The sequence below is a fragment of the Myodes glareolus genome, chromosome 1 (genome assembly GCF_982192425.1).
Source record: "Myodes glareolus chromosome 1, mMyoGla1.1, whole genome shotgun sequence".
Classification (NCBI taxonomy): Eukaryota; Metazoa; Chordata; class Mammalia; order Rodentia; family Cricetidae; genus Myodes; species Myodes glareolus.
This window is the reverse complement of record NC_142026.1, coordinates 76225635-76250031: the sequence shown is the minus strand read 5'-3', so window position 1 is coordinate 76250031 and position 24397 is coordinate 76225635. Positions and strand designations below refer to the sequence as shown.

Genomic DNA, 24397 nt, shown 5'->3' with positions numbered 1-24397 from the left:
GGATGCCAAGATTCTGGAGTAATTATACTCACATCTGCACTTTTGTCTAGTAATCCCTCAATTACAGTGTTATTTATATGCGCTCTTAGCTTTGGTCTTTGATCATTTATAGAAGTCTGCCAAAATATATGTTTTCTATTTCCTCCTGGAGTTTATAATTCATCCTCCATGTCTATTGCATCAAACAGAACAGTATGGCTCTTTACAATAGGCACTGTTTTTTTTTTTTAAAATTTTCCTGGTGAGACATGTTCTCCACAGTGACTGGGAATGACTGGAACTTGTTTAACATGAGAGCCTGCAAGAGGGCCCCAAGGAGTTTTCTGGTTGCATCTGGTTGCCTTGGCTCTATTTTGTTGATCTATATTCAATGGTCCAATTTTGATCTTTGTCACACCTTCTACATATACTAGAAGGCTTATTACTGCTATTGTTGCCATTCCGAGATGAGAGGCATTATTCCTAGGAATTCCATGTCTATAATCCCTTCTCAGATGTCCTATTCTATCACAGTCAAAACATTTGACATTTTGGTGTCTCCTCACACTATTTGAAATCATTTCTACCTATGCCTTAGTACTATAGTCAAATTTTTTCAACATTCATTGTGTGCAAGATCCATTCATCTATTGGTGCTTATCAGTTTATTAAAAACCCAAGCATCTTCTTGCATTTTCAAAAGCCAATGATTTAATAACCACATCTAGCTTCTGGGTCTGTCCCTCCTACTGGTATAATATTTCTCCTACTTAGTTAATCTTTCTAAGAAGTCACTAAAGAGTACTCTCTGGGCCTTAGTAACCTTAATATGTGGTACAACTCTTTATCCTAGTCCCTGAATTCCCTACCAAGCATTTAAAATTGCTGTGCTACACAGGGACAGAGTTAGTTCCTCATAGCAAGCCAGTTCCTGTGGATCAGAGTAATGACCATTGCCAAGAGTTTAATCTAGGATATTCTCAAATCCTTTTGCTTTGCCTTGTTGTTCTAAAATACTTGTGTCTTCTCTCAAATAACACTTCCAAAGCAGCTGAGGTCCATCTTCTAGGATTGCTGAGATTAATTGAAGCCAATCATGTAGGGTGGTCTTATTGCCTGAAGTCCATGTTGTTACTATTTCCTTTTCCAAGGGTGAATGTAATCCATGAGAAATCATTGTTTGATTAATTTCTTTTAGATCACTCATATGTATTGGTTTCCATGCATATTCTTTGACTACCTTAGAGTGCTTTGTGCTAGATGGTCTTTCAGAGAAATTTATCAGATATGCAGTTAAAATTCTGTGTAAGTCATCCCAGGCTCTAACATGTACTGATGAGGCTAAATCCCATCCTTGTACCTTCTGGCCCTGATTATCAACTTCAATAAATTTTTCAATTGTTTCAATTCTTTTTACTACTCTCTTTTGTAAAATCTGAATCTCATGTCCAGTGTTCTATTTTTATGCCGTCATTGAGGATATCAAGGTATGAAACTTGTCCAGTAAAAGTAACACTTCATCTTTTGACATAATTTTTATGGTGTTAATATTATTTTCTTGGAGAGAGATACCTTATCCATTAATCTGCCAGAACTTTTAAATAAACTCTGATTGTTAAATTCAACAGCATAAATTCTTTCAGATATTTCTGTCAAATTGATGCTATCCCTCTCCATAGTATTGATCTTCTCAACTAACTATCCATTACTGGTCTGTAAAGACTGTATTATTTCTAAAAATGCCTCATTTTTGGCCCTGTTATCAAACCATTTTCAATGAGACAATATGAAAAACAAAACTAATACTTAGAATCAAATAAAGAGATGTAGAATGAAAATCACATAAACCTTGCAGAATACCACTCATAGTATAATCAAAATGGTTATTGAACTCCTAGATAATTATGTTACCAGTAATTTTTGTAGTTTTTCAAATATTACCTGTTGTAAAGCAATTACAAAGAATTGGAGGAGGTGTAGTAACCACTATCGGACAGCAGGTTTTGTGGTTGCAGTTGTCTGGCCAAGAGAGGCTAGCAACAGTGACCAGCACGTGTTGCTCACTTGGGTACTGAAAAATATACTTTGTTTAACAAAATAAGAGCAATTATTAAGGGGAACGGAGAGGTGGCTCAGAGGTTAAGAGCACTGGCTGCTCTTTCAGATGCTCTGAGTTCAATTCCCAGCAACCACATGGTGGCTCACAACCATCTGTAATAAGATCTTGTGTCCTCTTCTGTACTGCAGGATACATGCAGGAATAACCCTGTATACATAATAAATAAAAAATCTAAAAAAAATGAGCAATTATTAAGGCGATGAAACAATTTTGAGAGTTGGGGCCCAGAATAAAGAGAAAACCCATAGTTTTCCATTATTTCCACAGTTGCAGACTGTGTGTGCCTCAGGAACCACAGGTAGCAGCGTGTGGGCCAGCATGTAATGTATTAAGAAGCAATGTGTTGGTCGCGAGCCAGGAAGCACTGAGCAGCAGCCTGCTGCATCTGAGTGCTGGCTGGAGATATGGGCAGGAAAGTCAGTGCCCAATGTGCCAGGTGGCTGGCAAACTGATACCAAAAAGGGTGGACTGGTACCCATGTTTGGGTGCCAGATGATGATGGAAGTTACAAAATAATCCCACACTAGTTAAAAATATGTATAATAAAGGGTTATTTATGTAGGGGTAAATTTACAGATCACAGTCCTCTGCTTGAACAGGGAACAGGAATCAAATCCTACAGCTAGAAGTGAGAGCTGGAAATGAGAAAGTATGGGCACATGCTTTACAGCTGCATTTATATTATAACAGACCACACCCAAGTGGGCTAGAATCTTAAAGACTATTAGCTGAAGGAGCTCCCACAGCAGGTTATTAAACTTTTGGAAGGGTGTATTATGTGCCATTATTTATGAGTTATTATAATAACAAAGAATTATAGTTATCAGGTGACTTATCTCTTATAAAATCCTGGTTTAGTTGCGACTTTTAATGATGTAGCCAGTAAAACGTGGATTTTCTAAACATAACTCAAAACCAAACTGGAGAGAAACTTGTTAAATAAATGCCAGTCAGGGAAGCTGTACAGCAGTTGCACATGGATCACAGGAGTCAGGGGAAGCAATGGTAGCCACCTGGAAATAGCACACATTTGGGTCTTGGGGCAAGCAATGCAACTGCAGGAGACACAGGAAGCTATCAGGGGCTATGGGAAGCCATATAGATGCCCAGTGGAGTGGCAGCAATGATGGGCATGGCAGTCAGGAAAGCAAAGCTGGGGTCAATGAAAGCTAGAAGCACTAGTGATTCTCCTGAACCCCAGTGGCGGGATTTGGGTTCCAGTTCTTCGAGCTAGAATTCTAATCCCATCTCTGCCTGGGCTGGTTTCTATAAAGACTCTGGCAACTAGATTTGTTTTGTGAATTAATGTCCCAAAATTTGGGCACTAAAATGAAACACAATTATTAAAAACTCAGAGACAGAAATTGGTGTTCAACCTGAGGATCAGAAAAACAAAGTATCCAGTAACTGACTCTAATGTCTACCAAAGCCTTAAACTGGTGATCCTGCCTGCAGGCAATCACAGAATGACACTGAGGCTAAAAGCTGTCTCCTCCCAGTTTATAATTCTAGTTCTAGAATTAAGGACATATACCACTACTGCCTGGTTTCTATGGCAAGCTAATGGGTCTACTAAAGTTAAAGGTGTGTGTAATTATGGCTACTTTAATTAAAAATATGTTTCATTGCTGCCTGGTCTGTAAGTCTGGCCAGTGTGGCTGTTTTATTTTTTTAATCTTCAGGAAACCTTTATTAAAATACAAATGAAATGCCACTGTACATTGTTTTAGGAAAACCACAAAAAAGTGAGATTTGTAGTTAATCATACTTTGGAGAACATGAAAGAGCCCACACAGAACTCAATATTGAACAAAGTATGCAAAGTGACCAGCCAATCAGCAGCAGCTATCTTAAGCAGTATTTAGAGCTCTATTATGTGGGATTCCTCTTTATATGCTGTGATTACTATTTATTAATAAAGAAAGTGCTATGGGCCTATAGTTGGGCAAAACAAAGGAAGACAACGAAACCTAAACTGAATGCTGGGAGAAAGAAGGTGGAGTGAGAGAGAAGTCATGGAGCCACCATTGGAGACAGACGTAGGCTGCTAGCCAAATCTTTGTAGACTGATCACAAGCCTTGTGGTAAAATATAAAATAAAAAATGGGTTAATTTAAAATATAAGAGTGAACTATAAATATGCATAAGCTAATAGTACAAACAGTGTTGTAATTAATACATCTTTTGTGTGGTTATTTTGAGTCTGGACAGGTGGAAATAAGCAAGTCACCTCCTACAACAGCTCTTTCATCAGTTTTTTTGATTATATAGAGATTTTTACAATTACATTTTAGGAAATCCCTCAATTAACTTTAAAATAATCTAAACTTTATTCAGATTGTTCAAATATTTACAGTCTTTGTAAAGCAGTTTTACATCAGGAAACAATTTATTCCAGCTGACACACATCAGTTCAGCATGTCCTCACCACATATGTACAATGTTCTTTTTATTTATCTCTTTTTTCTTTACACTCTCCCATGCCTTGTAGTACTAATTTTGGAGTTCATGTGTTCTAGCTGAAACTTGAAGAAATATTTCTTCTGTTCCAGATGTATAGCTTTCCTAATTTTTCATGCTTTTTATGTGACTAAACACTAATCATATTCAAGTTCAGGAGGAGGATTGATTGGGCTCATGGGTTACAATAAAGGGCTGAGGAGGCAGGAATGTTGAGACCACAACTAAAGCATAGACCATAAAGGAAAACTGCCTACTGGCTTTCTATGCTTGAATTCTCATACTGCCCTTCCAATGGACATTACCCCCCACAGTAGACTGGGCAGTCTTACTCAATTACCTATTAATAATATGCTTAAAAAATTTAGCAGCAGGCTAGATCAATACAGATATGTATTTCAGTTAAGGTACTCTCTTACTTTGTAGTGTACTTTGTGTCAAGTTAATAAAATAATTAAGTAGAAAAACAAGTTTTCAAGCTCTATAGTGTTTGCTGACAGAAAATAACCTATTCTTCTTTATAAATTTCTAGGATTGGGAAGCTACTCAAATTTACATCAGTTTGTTCACATTCCTGGCATTATGAAACATTATGTTTAATGTGGTTACTCATTTGGTGTGCATAAAATAAAATTATTGATAGTTCAACAAGATAAAACAATATAGTTATAGAAAGAGTGGGTAAAATTCCCGATACAAGCATATGTTTAATTTCCTGCAGATGCCACCCTCTGTGTGCAGTGCTGATTGTGGTCCTGGATCAAGAAAATTCTGGCAGCAGGGAATGGCAGCCTGTTGTTTTAGTTGCCATCCCTGCCCACAAAATGAAATTTCTAATAAGACAAGTAAGTATTTGATTCTGAGATTGTAGTATGGAGGAGTGAGTTCTTTGTTTTGTCCTGCCCAACTCCCGGCCACCTCGCTAGCTTATAAATGAAATAACCACACCAAAATTGTATTAATTAAATTAATGACTAGCCCATTATATATAGCCTCTTCTTGATTAACTCTCACATCTTGATTCAACCCATTCTAATAATCTGTATGTCACCATCAGGTCGTGGCTTACTGGGAAAGATTCAGCATGTCTGACCTGGCAGCTTCATGGTGGGTGGCTTTCTAATGCTGCTCTTCTTCCCAGCATGCAGTTCTGTCTTCCCCGCCTACCTAAGTTTCTTCCATATCCAAAGGCAAAGGCAGCTTCTTTATTTAATCAATGAAAGCAACATAAAAATAGAACGACCACCCATACCATTTCCCTTTTTTTAAATTGTTTTAAAATTTACTTATTTATTTATAAAAATTTCCACTTCCTCCCCCCTCCCAATACCCTCCCACTCCCCCCACTCCTTCTCTTCCTCCCTCTCCAGTCCTAAGAGCAGTCAGGGTTTCCTGCCCTGTGGGAAGTTCAAGTTCCTCCCCCCTCCCTCCAGGTCTAGGAAGGTGAGCATCCAAACAGACTAGGATCCCAAAACGCCAGTACATGCAGACGAAACAAGACCCAGTGCCATTATCAATGGCTTCTCAGTCAGCCCCCACGTCAGCCACATTCAGAGAATCTGCTTTGATCATATGCTATTCAGTCCCAGTCCAGGTGGCCTTGGTGAGCTCTCATTAGATCAGTCCCCTTATATCAGTCGGTGAACTCACCCCTCGCGGTCCTGACTTCCTTGTTCATGTTCTCCCTCCTTCTGCTTATCATTTGGTCCTAGGGAGTTAAGTCTAGTGCTCCAATGTGGGTCTCTGACTCTATCTCCATCCATCGCCAGATGAAGGTTCTATGGTGATATGCAAAATATTCAACAGTATGGTTATGGGCCAAGGCCAGTTCAGGCACCCTCTCCTCTGCTGCCCAGGGAACAATCTGGGGACCTCTCCTTGGACCTGGGAACCCCTCTAGAATCAAGTCTTTTGCAAACCCTAAAATGGCTCCTTTAGTTGAGATATATACGTCCCTGCTCCCATATCCATCTTCCTCCCTCCCGCCACACCATTCCCCCAAGCTATCCTCCCTTTCTCCCTTCTCTCTAACCATCTCTCCTTACTTTCACCCCCCCCCCACCCCCCGTACACCCAAGTTTGCCTGGCAATCTTGTCTACTTCCAATACCCAGGAGGAGAACTATATGATTTTCTTCAGGTTCACCTTCTTATTTAGCTTCTTTAGGATCATGAATTATAGGCTCAAAGACCTTTAATTATGGCTAGAATCCACTTATGAGTGAGTACATACCATATTCCTCTTTTTTGGGTCTGGGTTACCTTACTCAGTAAAGAGCTTTCTATGTACAACCATTTGCATGCAAATTTCAAGATGTCATTGTTTTTTACCGCTGAGTAGAACTCTATTGTGTATATGTTCCACAACTTTTTTAACCATTCTTCTATTGAGGGGCACCTAGGTGGTTTCCACGTTCTGGCTATTACAAATAGTGCAGCTATGAACATAGTTGAACAAATACTTTTGGGGTATGATAGGACATCTCTTGGGTATATTCCCAGGAGTGGAATTGCTGGGTCCTGAGGGAGGTTGACTCCCAGTTTCCTGAGAAACCGCCACACTGATTTCCATAGTGGCTGCACAAGTTTGCATTCTCACCAACAATGGATGAGTGTTCCCCTCACTCCACATCCTCTCCAGCATAGACTATCATTGGTGTTTTTGAGTTTAGTTATTCTGACAGGTGTAAGATGATATCTCAAAGTGGTTTTGATTTGCATTTCCCTGATCGCTAAGGAGGTTGAGCATGACCTTAAGTGTCTTCTGGCCATTCGAAGTTCATCTGTTGTGAATTCTCTGTTCAGTTCAGTACCCCATTTTTTAAATTGGGTTAATTAGAGTTTTGGTGTCTAGTTTCTTGAGTTCTTTGTATATTTTGGAGATCAGACCTTTGTCTGATGAGGGGTTGGTGAAGATCTTCTCCCAGTCGGAAGGTAGCCTTTTTGTCTTACTGACAGTGTCCTTTGCTTTACAGAAGCTTCTCAGTTTCAGGAGGTCCCTTTTATTCATTGATTCTCTTATTGTCTGTGCTACTGGGGTTCTACCTAGGAATTGGTCTCCTGTGCCTATGTTTTGTAGACTACTTCCCACGTTCTCTTCTATCAGGTTCAAAGTGGTCAAATTAATGTTGATGTCTTTAATCCATTTGGACTTGAGTTTTGTGCATGGTGATAGATATGAATCTACTTTCATTCTACAGGTTGACATCCAGTTATGCCAGCACCATTCGTTAAAGATGCTTTCCTTCTTCCACTGTATACCTTTAGCTCCCTTGTCAAAAATCAGGTGTTCATAGGTTTGTGTGTTAATATCTCGGTCTTCTATTCAATTCCATAGGTCGACTTCTCTGTTATTATGCCAATACCAGGCTGTTTTCAATACTGTAGCTCTGTAATAGAGTTTGAAGTCAGGGATGGTAATGCCTTCAGAAGTTCATTTATTGTATAAGATTGTTTTGGCTATCCTGGGTTTTTTGTTTTTCCATATAAACTTGATTATTGTTCTCTCAAGGTCTGTGAAGAATTTTGATGGGTATTGCATTGAATCTATAGATTGCTTTTGGTAGAATTGCCATTTTTACTATGTTGATTCTCCCAATCCAAGAGCAAGGGAGGTCTTTCCATTTTATGGTTCCTCCTCTATTTCTTTCTTCAAAGACTTAAAGTTCTTGTCAAATAGGTTTTTTACTTCCTTGGTTAGAGTTACCCCAAGATATTTTATGCTATTTGTTTATGCTATTATGAAACGTGATGTTTATCTGATTTTTTTCCCTGTTTCTTTATCCTTTGTGTATAGGAGGGCAACTGATTTTTTGGAGTTGATTTTGTATCCTGCCACATTGCTAAAGGTGTTTATCAGCTGTAGGAGTTCTTTGGTAGACTTTTTGGGGTCGCTTATGTACACTATCATATCGTCTGCAAATAACGAAAGTTTAACTTCATCCTTTCCAATTCGAATCCCCTTGATCCCCTTATGTTGTCTTATTGCTATTGCTAGAACTTCAAGCACTATTTTGAAGAGGTATGGTGAGAGTGGACAGCCTTGTCGTGTTCCTGATTTTAGTGGAATGACTTTGAGTTTCTCTCCATTCAATTTGATGTTAGCTGTCGGCTTGCTGTAAGTAGCTTTTATTATATTTATGCATGATCCTTGTATCCCCAATCTCTCCAACACCTTTATCATCAAGGGGTGTTGAATTTTGTCAAATGCTTTTTCAGCATCCAATGAAATGATCATATGTTTTTTTCTCTCAGTTTATTTATATGATGGATTACATTGATAGATTTGCATATGTTGTACCAGCCCTGCATCTCTGGGATGAAGCCTACTTGATCATAATGGATAATTTTTCTAATGTGGTCTTGGATACAGTTTGCCAGTATTTTGTTGAGAATTTTTGCGTCGATGTTCATGAGTGAGATTGGCCTGTAATTCTCTTTCTTGGTTGTGTCTTTGTGTGGTTTTGGTATCAGAGTAACTGTAGCTTCATAAAGGAGTTTTGCAATGACCCTTCTGTTTCTATATCGTGAAATACATTAAGGAGTATAGGTATTAACTCTTCCTGGATGTTCTGGTAGAATTCTGCATTGAAACCATCTGGTTCTTGGGTTTTTTGGTAGGGAGATTTTTGATAACAGCTTCTAATTCTTCACGACTAACAGGTCTATTTAGATTGTTCACCTGTTCTTGGTTCAACTTTGGTATATGGTACTTATCTAAAAAATGTCCATTTCTTTTACATTTTCCAATTTTGTGGCATACAGGCTTTTGTAGTAAGATCTAATGATTCTCCGAATTTTCTCTGTGTCTGTGGTTATGTCCCCCTTTCATTTCTGATCTTATTAATTTGCATGTTCTTCTGTTTAAACAAAAAAGAAAGGCTTTTACTTTAATGTAGTAAAATTACATATAACAAAACAGTTATCAGCAAGTATTATAGTCAAAATATTTATATCTATTTTATCTTTTTATCATAACTAAGGAAAACTATATCTATCCATTCTTCAATAAAGACTCCAGAAGGATATAATATTACCTAAGCAAACAACTTCCAAAACTCTAGAAATGATAGAGAAATCTCACTGCCTGTACAGTCACCCAAAGTTCTTTTGTACCGTGGGGGCATCCATCTTCAGCCTACAGGCCCATAGTATCCAGCAGATAAGAAGAAGCAGGAAATTCTAAAGACAGTTTAGTCATTTTTTTGTGTTTCCTGCAGAATGTCTCACAACTCTTTCATGAAACAGGATCTCTGAAGGATCATCTCACCTATAGGCAAGTTTAACACTCCTCTCTCTGTGGGTTCTTCATGTCCAGTTTATGCATCAGTCCAGGCAAGAGCAGTTTCTTGTCAACAAGGCTATCAAACTCCATAAGGAGCTTCTTTGATGTCCATCTTCTTCTTGAAGTAGATTGGTGCTGCCAGGAGCAGGCGTGTCTCATTGTCATGAAAAGCACTTTCATTTAATAAACATTTAATAATGTTTATTAAAACATTAAATGCCATATTCTGTAGTCTCTGAAAGATATGAAGAATGCCTATCTAACTGAAATATATCTCTATATATCTAGAAAATCTAACTAACATGACTACAAGCTTGACTATTATTGATGATTATCAATTAACAAGCTATATTTCATATTTATACATTTTAAAATGAACTATACAATCACAATACTTAATCAAGATCAGAAAACATATACATATAACAAAATTGATCTTAAATTTATATCAAAAAAGCAAAATTCATACCAATGCAAATTATTCATATCTGTATCATATCCCGCTTTAAATGCAAAAGAACATTTATAAACAATATTTGGGAACACAGAAGCAGTTTTTGCTCTCCAAACTGCTTCATGCTGTATGGGGGCGCTATTATTTAGGTCTTTTATGGTGTATTCTTTTTGCTAGGTTCCTCTCATTTCGCTGTTGAGCAAAGTAATTTTTTGAGGGTGTTCACAGCAACCTTTCAGGAGGGCATGGTCGATCATACCATGGTTTATTGGTTTAGACGGTATCCACAGGGTCTCATCCTCTGTGAAAACAAAAGAAGAACCTCATTTCCAAAGCGTCATATTCTTAGACCCAAATTTTGAAGTCAAGATACATTTAGAACATATATGCTGGTTTAACTTAACAGACCACACAATGAAATGTCTCTCTGTATTTAGCTCCTTCACAGTCAAAAAATTTAAAGAAAACACAATAATATACAGAATCCAGTCTCTCTGTGAATTTTCCATTTTTACGTGAATTATTTTTCTTTATTTCTTTTATTTTATAACTATCTATACTCTGTATCTTTAAAAGCTTTACCTTTTTTAAAGTATTAACTTTATTTTATGACTTTCTATACTCTTTTTCTTCTCTTCAGTGTATGTGTCACTTAAGTTAATAGCCACCATGTACAAGCAGGAATCAATTTAGAAGAGATCAATTGAACTTTGTTATGTATGTGCTAGGAATCAAATCCAAGTTCTCTGTAAGATAAATAAGAAGAGGAAATCATTACTTGTAAAATTATCAGACATTGTTACCTATTAGACAGAAAGCATCAAATGACACATTTTTCAGAATATCAAAGTGATTTGAAATTCAAGGAAATGTGGATGCAATTTGGCACATGATGTAGAAAATTTGAAGTCCTTTCGTAAATATTTTTATATAGACTGTACAGTTAATAATATCAAAACATAGAAGATTAAAATTGTTTCCTATGAAAGCAACTAACAACAGTAATTCAAATGGTGTTGTCTTCTACATAACCCATATTAGTCAAATGATTATTTGTTTAGTGTTGTTTTTATAAAGATGACAGCTTGATAGTTTTTCTATCCTTTTGCCTATCATTCTATATAATGAAAGTCCGTAAAGGACATTTATGGGTGGTAAAATGACACAGAAGTTAAATTTCTTGCTACTAAGCCTTATGATGAGCTCATCCCAAGGACCCATGTAATAGAAAATGGTTTCCAATATGCAAAGTTTGTGTTCTGATCTCTATGTACTCTCACGTACCACATATTTTAAATTAATTTTTAAAAATTGTAATGATATTATCTTAAATATAAAAACAAATGAGAGTAAACTTCATTTACAACAATAAGTACAACAAAATTTCGACAATTTTTATTATTTCTTTACTTATATGTATATTATATATGCATAGAATTGCAGGTGCATGTGAGAAACATCCTGCATCATGAATAATAAAATCCAACAGACAGATACTAGGATTCAACCTAAAAACTAGAAATCAAAGCAGACAAGTCACTGGAGAAGTCTTACCTCTAACAAGGTTGGGCAACTGAAAACTAAGCAGTAGATCCTCTCTCTTTCCCCATTTTATACTCCATCTAGTGCTAGGATTAGAGGTATGTGACTCTTTAGTACTCAGATTAAAGGTGTGAGCCACCACCACTTGGATGCTTCTGCATTGGTCTTGTGTAGCTCAGTGGGCCTTGAACTAACAAAGATTCCTCTGCTTACTCTCCTATATACTGAAATTAAAGGTGTATGCCAGCACTGCATGATCCCTAGTAGATTAACATTGTACTTTACACAAGCACTATTTATTAAAATACAAATGAAATGCCACTATAACATCCAATGATCCTGTAGCTAGAGTTACAGTCATAAGACCCATGTCATGGATCATGGAAACTAAACTCAGGTCTACTACAAGAGTAGTACATTCTCTTGACAACTAGGAGCAATTTTTAGTACCTTAAGCAAACTAACTAATTACCTGTGTCCATAAATGCATTGTCCTAAATAAAAAAAAGATGTAAAATCTAGAAGAACATCATCTCTCTGCAATTCAATACAATTGCAATCACATTTCTCAAATTTGACTTGGTAGAGATTATTGTTATGCCTGAGTCCTAGGACTCCCAAGAAGACCATCATAAACCCACACTTCCACATGCAAAAACAAAGTTTTATTTATTAAGTACAGGTTAGCATGGGTCCTCTGTCTCACAGTCTGACACAGCAGATGGAGGGAGAAGGACCCTATCTACTATTGTAAGGGGTTTATAAAGACAAAATACACAAAAAAATCATAAGGTTACAGTTTCAAAATACAAAATTACATATCCTATATCATAATTGGCTAAAGGTGAGGTAAAGTTCAGCAGTTAGTTCCTGATAGTATCTAAAGCAGATAGCAACAGCCTACCCCCCTCCTGTTACATCCTCCAGACATCTGCTAACCCTGCGCTAACTTCAAGGGTTGCTTGATATATTTCCCAGCTAATATCATCCAGCTGATAGGGGAATTTAGGTGGGGGAATGGGCTGTAGCCAATAACTTTATGTAACTTAGGCTTCTCCAGTAGCTAAGGAGGGGTCCTATGGCCTTCAGCTTATCCTGGGTGCTGGAGGAAGCCTTCAGCTCTTCTGTAGCCTTCAGGTTATCCTGGGACCTGGGGTATAGGTCAAGATCTCAAAAGGGCCCAGCACAGAAATGGAATCTTTTTTCTGGTCTTTTATTACCCACTAAGAGTTCTATGTGGAGTTCAATCCTGGACTCAGGTTCCACACCGGATGAGAATAACTTACAAATTCTATTTCATCTTCTTTGGGAATGGAATAATAGGCAGAACAATATACATTATTATTAGTATGCATAACTATAAGCTGAATGGTATTAAGCCTTTGTTTTATAAATTGTACCAGTCTGTTGATTATATATGGGCCAACAGCCAAAATAAACAACAAAACCAATAAAGGTCCTATAACAGCAGAAATAAGGGTAGTTAACCAAGGAGAGCTATTAAACCAGCATTTACACTATCCTAGTGGGGCTCAGAGGTTAAGAGCACTGACTGTACTTCCAAAGGTCCTGAGTTCAATTCCCAGCAACCACATGGTGGCTCACAACCATCTGTAATGAGATATGGTGCCCTCTTCTGGCCTGCAGGGACATATGCAGGCAGACCACTGTATAATTAATAAATAAATCTTAAAAAACCCCAATCCAAACAAATAAAAAAAACCCATCCTAATGAAGAGTCCAATCCCTTCTTTTCTTTTTTCTTTTTCTTTTTTGACTTGGCTAATCTTTCCCTAACTTTGGCCAAATTCAAATTGTCTCTTATAACTCTTGAATGATTAGTATAAAAACAGCATTCTTCTAAAACTGCACAGAGTTTTCCTATGTAAGGGCATTTTCTTTTGACTTAGCATCTCATCCAGGGATTAAGGATGATGTATTCTTTTAACTTCTTCCAGCTGTCTGTGACATATCATTGTCTAGAGCTAACAAAAGTGAAATGCAAGTCAGAAACAAAGAGAAAACTTAGATTATGGGGTATTTATCAGGAGCATTTGGTGTGTGGCTTCTGTTTAATAGCCAGGAAGCATTTACATTGACTAGACTAGTCCATATCAATGTTCAGGAAGTCCAGGGTCCAGAGTCATTTGGAGAAGATTGTAGTCAGCAACTGATGCTTTGTTGTGTCTGTCAACCAAGGGCAAGCTTGTTAATACAAGTTTAAACTAGGAACAAAAATTAAAATTTATATACTTAAAGAAAAATAATACATTTGAAGACTTTTAGGCCTATATTAAAATCCATATTATAGGAAAAGCAAATAACAGATATCTGTAAAAGAGCAGAAATAGACTCATACCTTTGAGTCCTAGCAAAAAAAAAAAAACCATAGATTTGGATTAAAAGTATGTAAACTTATATTTAGAAGACAACCAAAAGAAATTTAAAACCCTAAGCTTTTGGCCTAAACAGTAAGTAGTCATTGCTCTATCAGCTTATTCAGAACTATAATAGAAGGAGAAAGAAATCTGAAACATTTTTATATTTTAATTATTTATTTATATCATTGTTACCTATATTTATTTCTTAAATTTTTGATGCTGTCAAGTTAACAAAGCTACATCTAGTGTAGCCATCAATACTGTCAGGGATCTCAGAAGGATAAATAAATTATTTTAAGTAGACACCAAACAGCTTCTGAATCTATTAAAAGATGACAGGGACCAGCTCACATATAGTCATACTAAGGTCTCCATAGCATTGCAGGCAGAAGTATCAGAGGAGCAGGCTTTACCAGGTCCATAAGGTGAGATTTTCCTGTGGGAGAGGAACATGGAAAAGACTGATCTGATTTTTTCTAGGCAAAAGTGATGCAATCAGTTCTTCAGTATCCACAGTCTGGGTTGGGTCCCGGCAGCAGGTTGTCACATTGGGGTATCTTGCCCAGTGATCAGCATCATCATTATCCAGATGAAGACATTGTGGTGTCCCACAATCTTCTTTCGAGACCTTGGGTGATTGCTAGAGTCTGGGAGTCTTTGTCTGATATAAACATTTTAGTTGTCATAAATGTTATATTCCACTGATTGCTGATGTATGTAGGCTGCCCAGGTATATCTGATTAGACAAACTTTTCTACTAATTAATTGTTTTAAGCTTGACTTTAAAAACATATCAGAATATTAAATAAGGCTTATCTTTGTAATTATATTAGTACTTTAAGGATGACTGATTAATAACTTGTATTTTTAACAGTCTATAATAAGTATGCACCTTTAATAAGACCAGGACTTTATATCATATTTTTTTATCAGATTTAACCTTTAAATTAATGACTAGAGATTGAAGTTAATAAAGAAACCAAATTAGTCATTCTGAGGGTAAAAAATAGAAGAAATTTGTATTATAGTGCCATATATTAGTGGGAAAGCTACTAGTTCCTTTTAGTATAAATGACTTAGTTTATCCAAATAGCTTAATCTTAACAAAGTTAGCAAGGGCAATGAAGCTATACATACATTTTAAAGCCTGATTAGACCTTAAATAATGATAGATATTTTTAAACCATTGTTTTTTTAACTTTTTAAAATGTAAACATTAACACTATAAAATATTTTATAAGCACAAATATTCCATAATCTATGTAATTTTATTGTAGCTGATGCTTCTGATGACTATCACCTGGCGTTTGTGTTTCTAAAACTATTAAAGTCCATCCTTGCATCTGAAATTTCTTTGGGACTCTTATCTAGTCTCAACTGTCCCCTGTGATTTCATTATGTCTTTTACCTGGGTGACTCTTGAAACACAAGGTTAAACTGACAGAGAAAGGTACATTCTTGTGTATAAAAGCACTGAGGTACGGCTTTCCAATAAAGAGCAGCATAAAAGAGTTTTAACATTATCAAAAAGACGTCCAAATTCCTGCTAACCAGAATCTAGTGACCACAGCAAAGAGAAAAGTTACAAGTACAAAACATACAATTACCATAGACTAATTTTTCAACAAAGCAAGCATACATAATTTTCTCAATAAATAGACATGACCCTTTAATAAACAAACAAGATTTTTTAAAACCAGAATTAACCTAATATGTCACAAAATAACATTCAGCTTATTTTTTTCTTTTCTTTTTAAATTTAGTATTTGCAGGTATGAGAAACCACAGCAAACATAGTTCACATCCTCTGACCTTTCACAACTTTTCACACATCTTCTACAATTTTCCATATACCTTATGCAATTTTCATGTCTGGCTCTCTGTCTATCTTTGATTCATTGGTTTAGTCAGGCATTTTTAGAGAGACTCCTCTTTTTTTTTTTACTTTCCTTTATTATTTTAGTATCCTGTTTTCTTTTGCTTCCCAGACAACATAAAAACCTCTATCACAAACAATTTTTGTCTTTCCTCTCATTTCCCAGACAATATGCAAATTTCCAACAAAATGTTTTTCTGAGATTTCATTCAGCAGAACATTGCATAGATATAACATTTAAAGCAAAAGCAAAAATATATATCTTAATCAATAATAGCTTGTATCCAATTTCCTAAAAAGGGAATAAATATTTGTAGCCCAATGGATATAAATAATGAAAATTCATATATTTTTCTTTTCCTGTGGAAACAAAAGCATATTTTTTTCCAAAACATAAAGCATCTTTGATGTTTACTTTAAAAATCAGCACTCCCCAAAGTATGAAGGTCGGTATAATTTAACATTTTTTATAAGCTGTATCAGAACAGAAAAGGGTTAAGATGGAAAATTGCTGGCCAGCAGAAGAGACCTTGAAGTGAAGAACGAGGGTTAGGAAAAAAATCAGGGGATTGGGAGCACTGCTGGGCACAGTGTGCCCTTGGCTGACAATATTTCTAAAAAAAATTGTTGACTTTTTTTCGGGCCATAATCTCAGATTCTCTGTTTTTCATTCATGCAGTTTTCCAATTGTGAGCAGTCAATTCCCTATGCACAGGTGTGCAGGTCCCTTCCTCAAGATACCTAGACAGGGCCTGCGGAGGGAGGCATGGAGGAAAATGTTCACGTCCCAGTCTGGGCTCAGATGGCTCCCTAGCTGTTAAGGCCCAGCTGTGCCCTGGTACTGTGGCATTTCTTAGGCTGCTGCAAGTTGCAACCTCCAGGCTTGTTGTAGTCTGTTTTTCCCTCCCACCAGGGCTGTTCTGATCTGCACACCTCTGCCCTCCGCCCACAGTGGGTGCAGCATGACAACTTTGCCACCTGCTCCATACCAGGCACTGCTAATGTCCTTGGAGCCCCATGAGCCCCACCACTAAGCCCTGCCTGAGTCATCACCCCTAGAGGGACCCCAGAGCATGCAGAGCATGCTTCCAGCATGCACGAAGCTTGCCACCACCAAGCCCCAGTTACTCTGCCACATTGTACTTTCCACAGTCTTGACTCTCAGCGCCCAGGAAGTGCGTTCTCTGCCATCAGACTGGGCTCAGAGCTAGGGGGTGTAGACCCTAGACTGGCAGCAGCTGAGGTGCTATTATTCCTGTTATTCACTCCTTTTTTCCTCCCCACATTTAAGCTTAGTCCCATTTTTCTAGTCCTCGTCAGTCAAATCTTAAATACAATAGACAAAGAAACAACCAACCATCAGAAACCATATAAAAGCTTCAGAAAGAAAACAGCGAGGCCTCAAAAACTCCGCCAAAAGTCTGAAGTCCTGGTTATGTTCCCTGGCTTGAGATCCATCCAAGATTCAAAAGACCATATGAGACCCAGGCTCCCAGTGGAGGCTCTGGATTACTGAGGACTTAATATCCTACAGATGGGGTTCCAAACCCTCCAAAAGAGTAGGCTGATAAGAACCCATTTCCCCATTCTGCAAGAACTCCAGACTTCTTGGGGGGCTCTGGACAATGAGGAGGAAGCAACTTCCCCCAAAAGGAGCCTGCTCTCCCAGTGGGCTCCAGAATCGTTTTCTTTGGATGCCTGTGATCCCGGCCCTACTGACACATCTGTCAGCTGTTCCAGACATTGACCATTATGGACCACCTCACAGCCTCAGACACAATGTGCTGCTACAGACACCAGCATGGGCTGTTTTGAAAGAATTTCCAGCCCACAAAGAAAGGGGAACCCCTTTCTAGGGGAAAAAAAAGGAACTGTCTGCTAACATGCTACCAGATAACAGACAGAAATCACAAATCACAGCTACAAATGGCTACAAACATCTGACAGACAGTATTACTCACTGGTGGTCCAAAAAAATTAGGGGTAAGGGTCTGGGGGTTCTTGGGTCATTCCAGGTGAGCCCCCAAATGTTGTGCCTGAGTCCTAGAACCCCCCAAAAAACCGCCATGAAACCACACTTCCAAATGCAAAACCAAGGTTTTGTTTAAGTACTGGTTAGGGCAGGTCCTCTGCCTCACAGTCTGACCCAGTAGGAGGGAAAAGGATTTCGCCTACTATTGTTAGGAGTTTATAAAGACTAAAGACACCTTGAATTTTGCATGCAAATGAATGGAAATAGAAAACACTATCCTGGGCTGGAGAGATGGCTCAGAGGTTAAGAGCACTGACTGCTCTTCCAGAGGCTCCGGGTTCAATTCCCAGCACCCACATGGCAGCTCACAGCTGTCTGAAGATCCAGTTGCAGGGGATCTGACATCTTCACACCATTGTACATAAAATAAAGTTAAATAAACCATAAAATTTAAAAAAAAAAGAAAACACTATCCTGAGTGAGATAACCCAGACCCAAAAAGATGAATATGGTATGTATTCACTCATTTGTGGATTCTAGCCATAAACAAAGGACATTTAGCCTTTAGTTCACAAGCCTAGAGAAGCCAAATAAAAAGATGAACCCAAAGAAAAACATATATAGATCCTCCTGGAAATTGGAAGCAAACAAGATCACCAGGCAAAAGTTGGGAGCATGGGGATGGGGATAGGGGTGGGAGTGGGGATAAGGAAAGAGGAGAGGGGGAGAGAGAAGAGAGAAGGGAAAGACTGGGGAGATCTTGGGGGAGTGGGAGGGTGGAGATGGAGGAAGGGCAGATATAGGAACAGGGAAGAAGATATCTACATTAAGGGAGCCATTTTAGGTTTGACAAGAGACTTGGCTCTAGAGGGGATCCCAGGTGTCCACAGGGATGTCCCCAGCTAGGTCCTTGGGCAACAGAAAAGAGGGTACCTGAACTGTACTTGCTCCACTATCCACACTGATGACTATCTTGAATATCACCATAGAATCTTCATCCAGTGACAGATGGAGATAGAGACAGAGACTCTCATCAGAGCAATGGACTGAGCCTCAAGGTTCAGTTAAAGAGCAGAAGGAGGAAGAAGATGAGCAAGGAAGTCAGGACCATGAGGGGTTGGTCCACCCACTGAGACAGTGTGCCTGATCTAATGGGAGCTCACCAAATCCATTAGATTGCAGTGATAGTTTGAACAATGACAATAATTGGTCTTATTAGGAGGTGTGACCTTGTTGGTGTAGGTATAGTCTCATTAGAAGAAGTGTGTCATGATGGAGACAGACTTTGAAACCTCAATTATGTTTAGGTCATACCCACTGAGACAGTTTACTTCCTGTTGCCTAAGAATCAAAATATAGAAAACTCAGCTCCTTCTCCAGCACCATGAATGCCTGCATATTAGCATGTCCCAGCATGATAATAGTAGGCTGAGCCCCCAAACTGTAAGACACCAAATTATAGTTTTTTTCTTTTTAAGAGTACCATGATCATGGTTTCTCTTCACAACATTAAAAACCCTAAAAAAGTTACTACATCCTAAAAGTAAGCCATCATGCTGTATTTCCTTATTTGGCCACTTCTTCCTCCTGAAACTGGGTATCAAAGTGTTGAAGTCCAGCTAGGAAAAACTCCCATGTGGCTGTCAAATCAAATTTAATGATTCATGTTAACCCAGGGTTCCCCATTCATCTTCATAAATTGTTATTTTCCTGCAAGTCGTATCTGTCTCCTCTCTATTTGGAAGCAGTTCTTCATCCTCCCTAACCAAAAACACTTCCCCTCTCTCTTATTGCTTTACCTACTCTTCCATTCTTTATTTCCTGTAATTGCCTCTTATTTCCAACCCACTGTCCTCTGGGACAAATAATTTTTCTTTTACTGAGAACTTGGTCTTGGCATGTTATGCGCTGACTCCAAAGGTCCCTACAGTTTCTGTTTAATGTGTGTTTGAGCTGGTAAATTCAAACTAGAAAAGATATCAACTGACTTGCCCCAGTAGAAGACATAGTCTCCATCTATTTCCTGGAGAATATTCCAAAAACAGGCAGTATGTCATCTGTAGGAATGGAAACCATGGGATCAAATACTTTAAAGTTTTCTTTGTGTAATACAATGGTTAATTATTTTAAATTCTGTCAATTCACCAGTTTAAGATTTTTTATCAAAACATTTAGAATTTACAGAAAATATCTGTGCTTTCTGATGATATAATAAATGGCATCATCAATAGTTAAATAGAAAACATAATGATTTAATTATATTACCCAAAATGATAATGCATGTGCATTATGAAATGGAAGCATGCAACAGTGTCACTCAACTACATCCTCAGCAACAAAAGCAGATAATGCAATGTTTCTTCAAAACAATTAATTGAAATATCCTCCCAACAAATTGTTGAAGTCGCAGTAATCATGCTTTCCTTTTTCCATCAGATGTGGATAAATGTGTGAGGTGTCCAGAGCACCAGTATGCCAACAAAGAACAGAAACAGTGCATTCCAAAGGTTGTGGTCTTTCTGAACTACAAAGACCACATGGGGGTGGCTCTTTCCTTAATGGCCTTATTCTTCTCTGCATTCACAGCTGTTGTTCTCGCAGTCTTTGTGAAGTGTCATGACACCCCCATTGTGAAGGCCAACAACCAGAATCTCAGCTACATCCTGCTCATTTCACTCATATTTAGTTTCCTGTGTCCCTTACTCTTCATTGGGCATCCCAACTCAGCTACCTGCATCATGCAGTAAGTCACATTTGGAGTTGTATTCACTGTGGCTGTTTCTACTGTGCTGGCCAAAACAGTGACTGTGCTGCTGGCTTTCAAAGTCACATCTCCTGGAAATAGGATGAGATGCTTCCTGGTTTCAGGTGTACCCAACTACATCATTGCCATCTGTACCCTCATCCAAGTTATTCTCTGTGCAATCTGGCTGCGATTTTCTCCTCCCTTTATTGACAAGGACATGCACTCTGTTCATGACCAGATCATCATTGTGTGCAACAAGGGCTCAGTTACTGCATTCTACTGTGTCTTGGGATACCATGGTTCCCTTGCCTTAGCAAGCTTCATTGTGGCTTTCTTGGCCAGGAATCTCCCTGACACATTTAATGAAGCCAAGTTACTGACCTTCAGCATGCTCTTGTTCTGCAGTGTCTGGGTCACTTTTATCCCTGTCTATCACAGCACCAAAGGCAAAGTCATGGTGGTTGTGGAGGTCTTATCCATCTTGGCTTCCAGTGCAGGCCTATTGGGATGCATCTTTATCCCCAAGTGCTACATAATTTTGTTTAGACCAGAAAGAAATTCTCTTCAAAAGTTGAGGGAGAAAAGATCTTTTTGAACACACAATTCATAAGTTGCAACTGACAAGTGTAATGTTGTTATAGAGTCACCTATTACAATGCAGTGCAAGATTTATCCATTAACTAGAGATTCTCATTGTTTCTCTAATGATGATGACAGAAGTTTCATGTATACTACTTTTCTGTACATTGTGACCTATAGTCTTCTACTCAGCATATAAGACATAATTATTAGCCGTTAGTGCATAGTGGATGTGTTCCTTACTTTCTCTGAAGTGCAAGAAGAGGGAAAATAAACTCCAAATGTAGAGACCCAAAAATGCGAGCTTATTTTTACCTTGTGTGATTGGTCAGAGAGTTTTGAAGTTGCTTAATATTTAACAACAACTAGAATTATTCATCATCACTCAGGAAGTGACTATTTGTTGTTTTTTTTCCAACTAACTCCTTTGTATCATGTTCTCTCTTGTATCATGTTAAAGAAGTCTTTTGTTGCCTTCTTCTCCTTTTTGTTTTGGATTATAAAAGTGCATGGAAAATTAATCATGGGTGATTTAAATATTTACTGAAACTCCTTCACAATACTATCCTATATTTTAATTTTATTATTTTACTCCTGTCTTTGCATTCTTTACTAACTTTTCTTATTTCTATGTCCCTATCATGGAAAGTAGTACTTTTTCTTTTTTAATTTATTATAATTTTTCTTTAAAATTTCTAATCTAAATTCTCACTCCTTTCCATCCTTCCATTCTTTCACACACCCTTTCACCTAACTGCCATCTAATCCTGAGAGAGGATAAGGTCCATTGCTCTATGGAAGGTCCAAGGCCCTCCTGTCTATATCTAGCCTGAGCAAGGTATACATACAAAGAGAATAGGATCCCAAAAAGTCAGCACATTCAGTAGAGATAAATACTGGTGCCTCTGACAATGGCCCCTCGGTCTGCCTCAGTCATGCAACTGTTAACCACATTCAGAGGGATGAGTTAGGTACCATGCTTGCTCCTACCCAGTTAGGCTGGAGTAGGTGAGCTCCCATTAGTTTAAGTAAACTGTTTCAGTGGGTGAACCCATCATGGTCTTGACCTCTTTGCTCATATTCTCATTCTTTCCACTCTTCATCTGGACCTTGAGAGCTCAGTTCAGTGTCTGATGTGGCTCTCTACATCTGTTTCCGTATGTTGTTAGACAAAGGTTCCATAGTGATATTTAAGATAATCATTAATCTGACTACAGGGCAATGATGTGAAAGTTCCCTCTGTGTGCTGTGATTACCATTAAAATGAGTAAAGAAACTGCTTTGGACCTATAGCTAGGTAGAACTTAGATAGCCCGGGAAAGCTAGGCTGAATGCTTGGAGAAAGAAAGGCAGAGTCAGAGAAGCCATGGAGCCACCAAAATCAGACATGCTGCAAATTTTCTGGTAAACCACTGCTACATGGAGATACACAGATTAATGCAAATGGGTTAAATTAATATGTAAGAGTTAGCCAGTAAGAAGCAAGAGCTAATGGGCCAATCGGTGTTTTAATTACTGTAGTTTCTTTGTGGTTATTTTGATTCTGCGGGTCCAGGATGAACAAGTGGCTCCTGCATACTACAGATTGGCACTCATGGGCCAACAAAAATCCACTCAAAAACCTGAGGAAGTTTAATTCTAGACACAAAAATACAGAGTTTAATGCAGCTTCTTGCTGGTTGCTGACAGCGTGCCACAGCTCCTTTAAGAGAGGTTTTTCTGATTCAACTGTAGCAAAGAAAAAAAGCCATGCTATTTTGAAATGCCAACTTTCTGGGTCATGCTCCAGCATGAACTCTGACTCTTTCAGGCAGGAGGTCAGACTACAGAGCATATGGATGGAATTTGTTAGTAGACTGATGTAGTTTGCTTAATGGCGACATGGACTTGCTGTATGCCTGAGAATGGTGAGGTATGCATGATTCTCAGAGGCACCAGGTGGACTGGGAAAGGACAGAAGGATGTAGTGTATTTACCTTAGTAACGGCACAGCCTAAGTTTTAAGAAGCACTTATCATTTTAAAAAGTGCTCCTGGACAGTAAAGAATTACAGATACATACATAGTAGGACATATTCAGACATAAAAGACCTCTAAATGGGTCACAGTGTTGAATCTATATATGTAGGTTTGGAAGAGAGAAGAAGAAAAAGAGTATAAAGAGTTGGAAAAAAGTAATTTTTTTTAAAAAAAGCAAAGTCTTTAAAGAAACAGAGTGTAGACAGTCATAAATTAAAAGGAGTAAAGAAAAATAAGCTGCATAAAGTTGGACTATACACAGAGAGTAGTCTTGATTGTGTATATTAATGAGTTTTCTTTGAATTTTTTGACTCTGAAGGAGCTAAGTACAGAGACATTTCATTGTATGGGCTGCTAAGCTAATCCAGCATGTATATTAGAAAGGTATTTTGACTTCAATATTTGGTTCTAAGGATATGTTTCTTTGGAAAAAAGGTTCTCTTGTTTCCATAGATAAAGAAACCTGTGGATTGCTTCCAGTCTGTTGTGATTTGATGGAATAAGACCACCCTAAAGGTCACCTTGAATACCCCTCAAAAATTACTTCACCCAACTGCTGACTGAGAAGAATCTAGTACACAGGATATTCCTTGAAAGACCTGATTAACAGCATCCCCAAACATCAGGAAGCAGCTTGGAGAAACTGCGCCCATACAGAAAAATATTGTTTATAAATGTTCCTTTGCATTTAAAGGAGGATATGCTATAGAGATGAATAATTTGTATTGGTATGGATCTTGGTTTATTGATACAAATTTAGGATTAGTTTTGTTATAAGTATATTTCTGTTCTTGATTAAGGTATTGTGTTTTTGCAGCTCATTTGAAATGTAATGTATAATCTAAAAATATAAGTTAATAGATAGTCATCTATAATAGTCAAGCTTGTAGTCATGTTAGTTAGGTTTTTTAGACATATAGAGATATATTTCAGTTAGGTATTCTTCAAATCTTTCAGAGATTTTTACAATATGGCATTTAAAATGTTT

General features: G+C 37.9%; 1 pseudogene; it reads left to right on the top strand.

The window, feature by feature from the left end:
• The window catches only part of LOC125411771 (vomeronasal type-2 receptor 116-like), a 52455-nt pseudogene extending 31048 nt beyond the window's left edge, over positions 1-21407 (top strand).
• The last annotated feature ends 2990 nt before the right edge of the window (positions 21408-24397 follow it).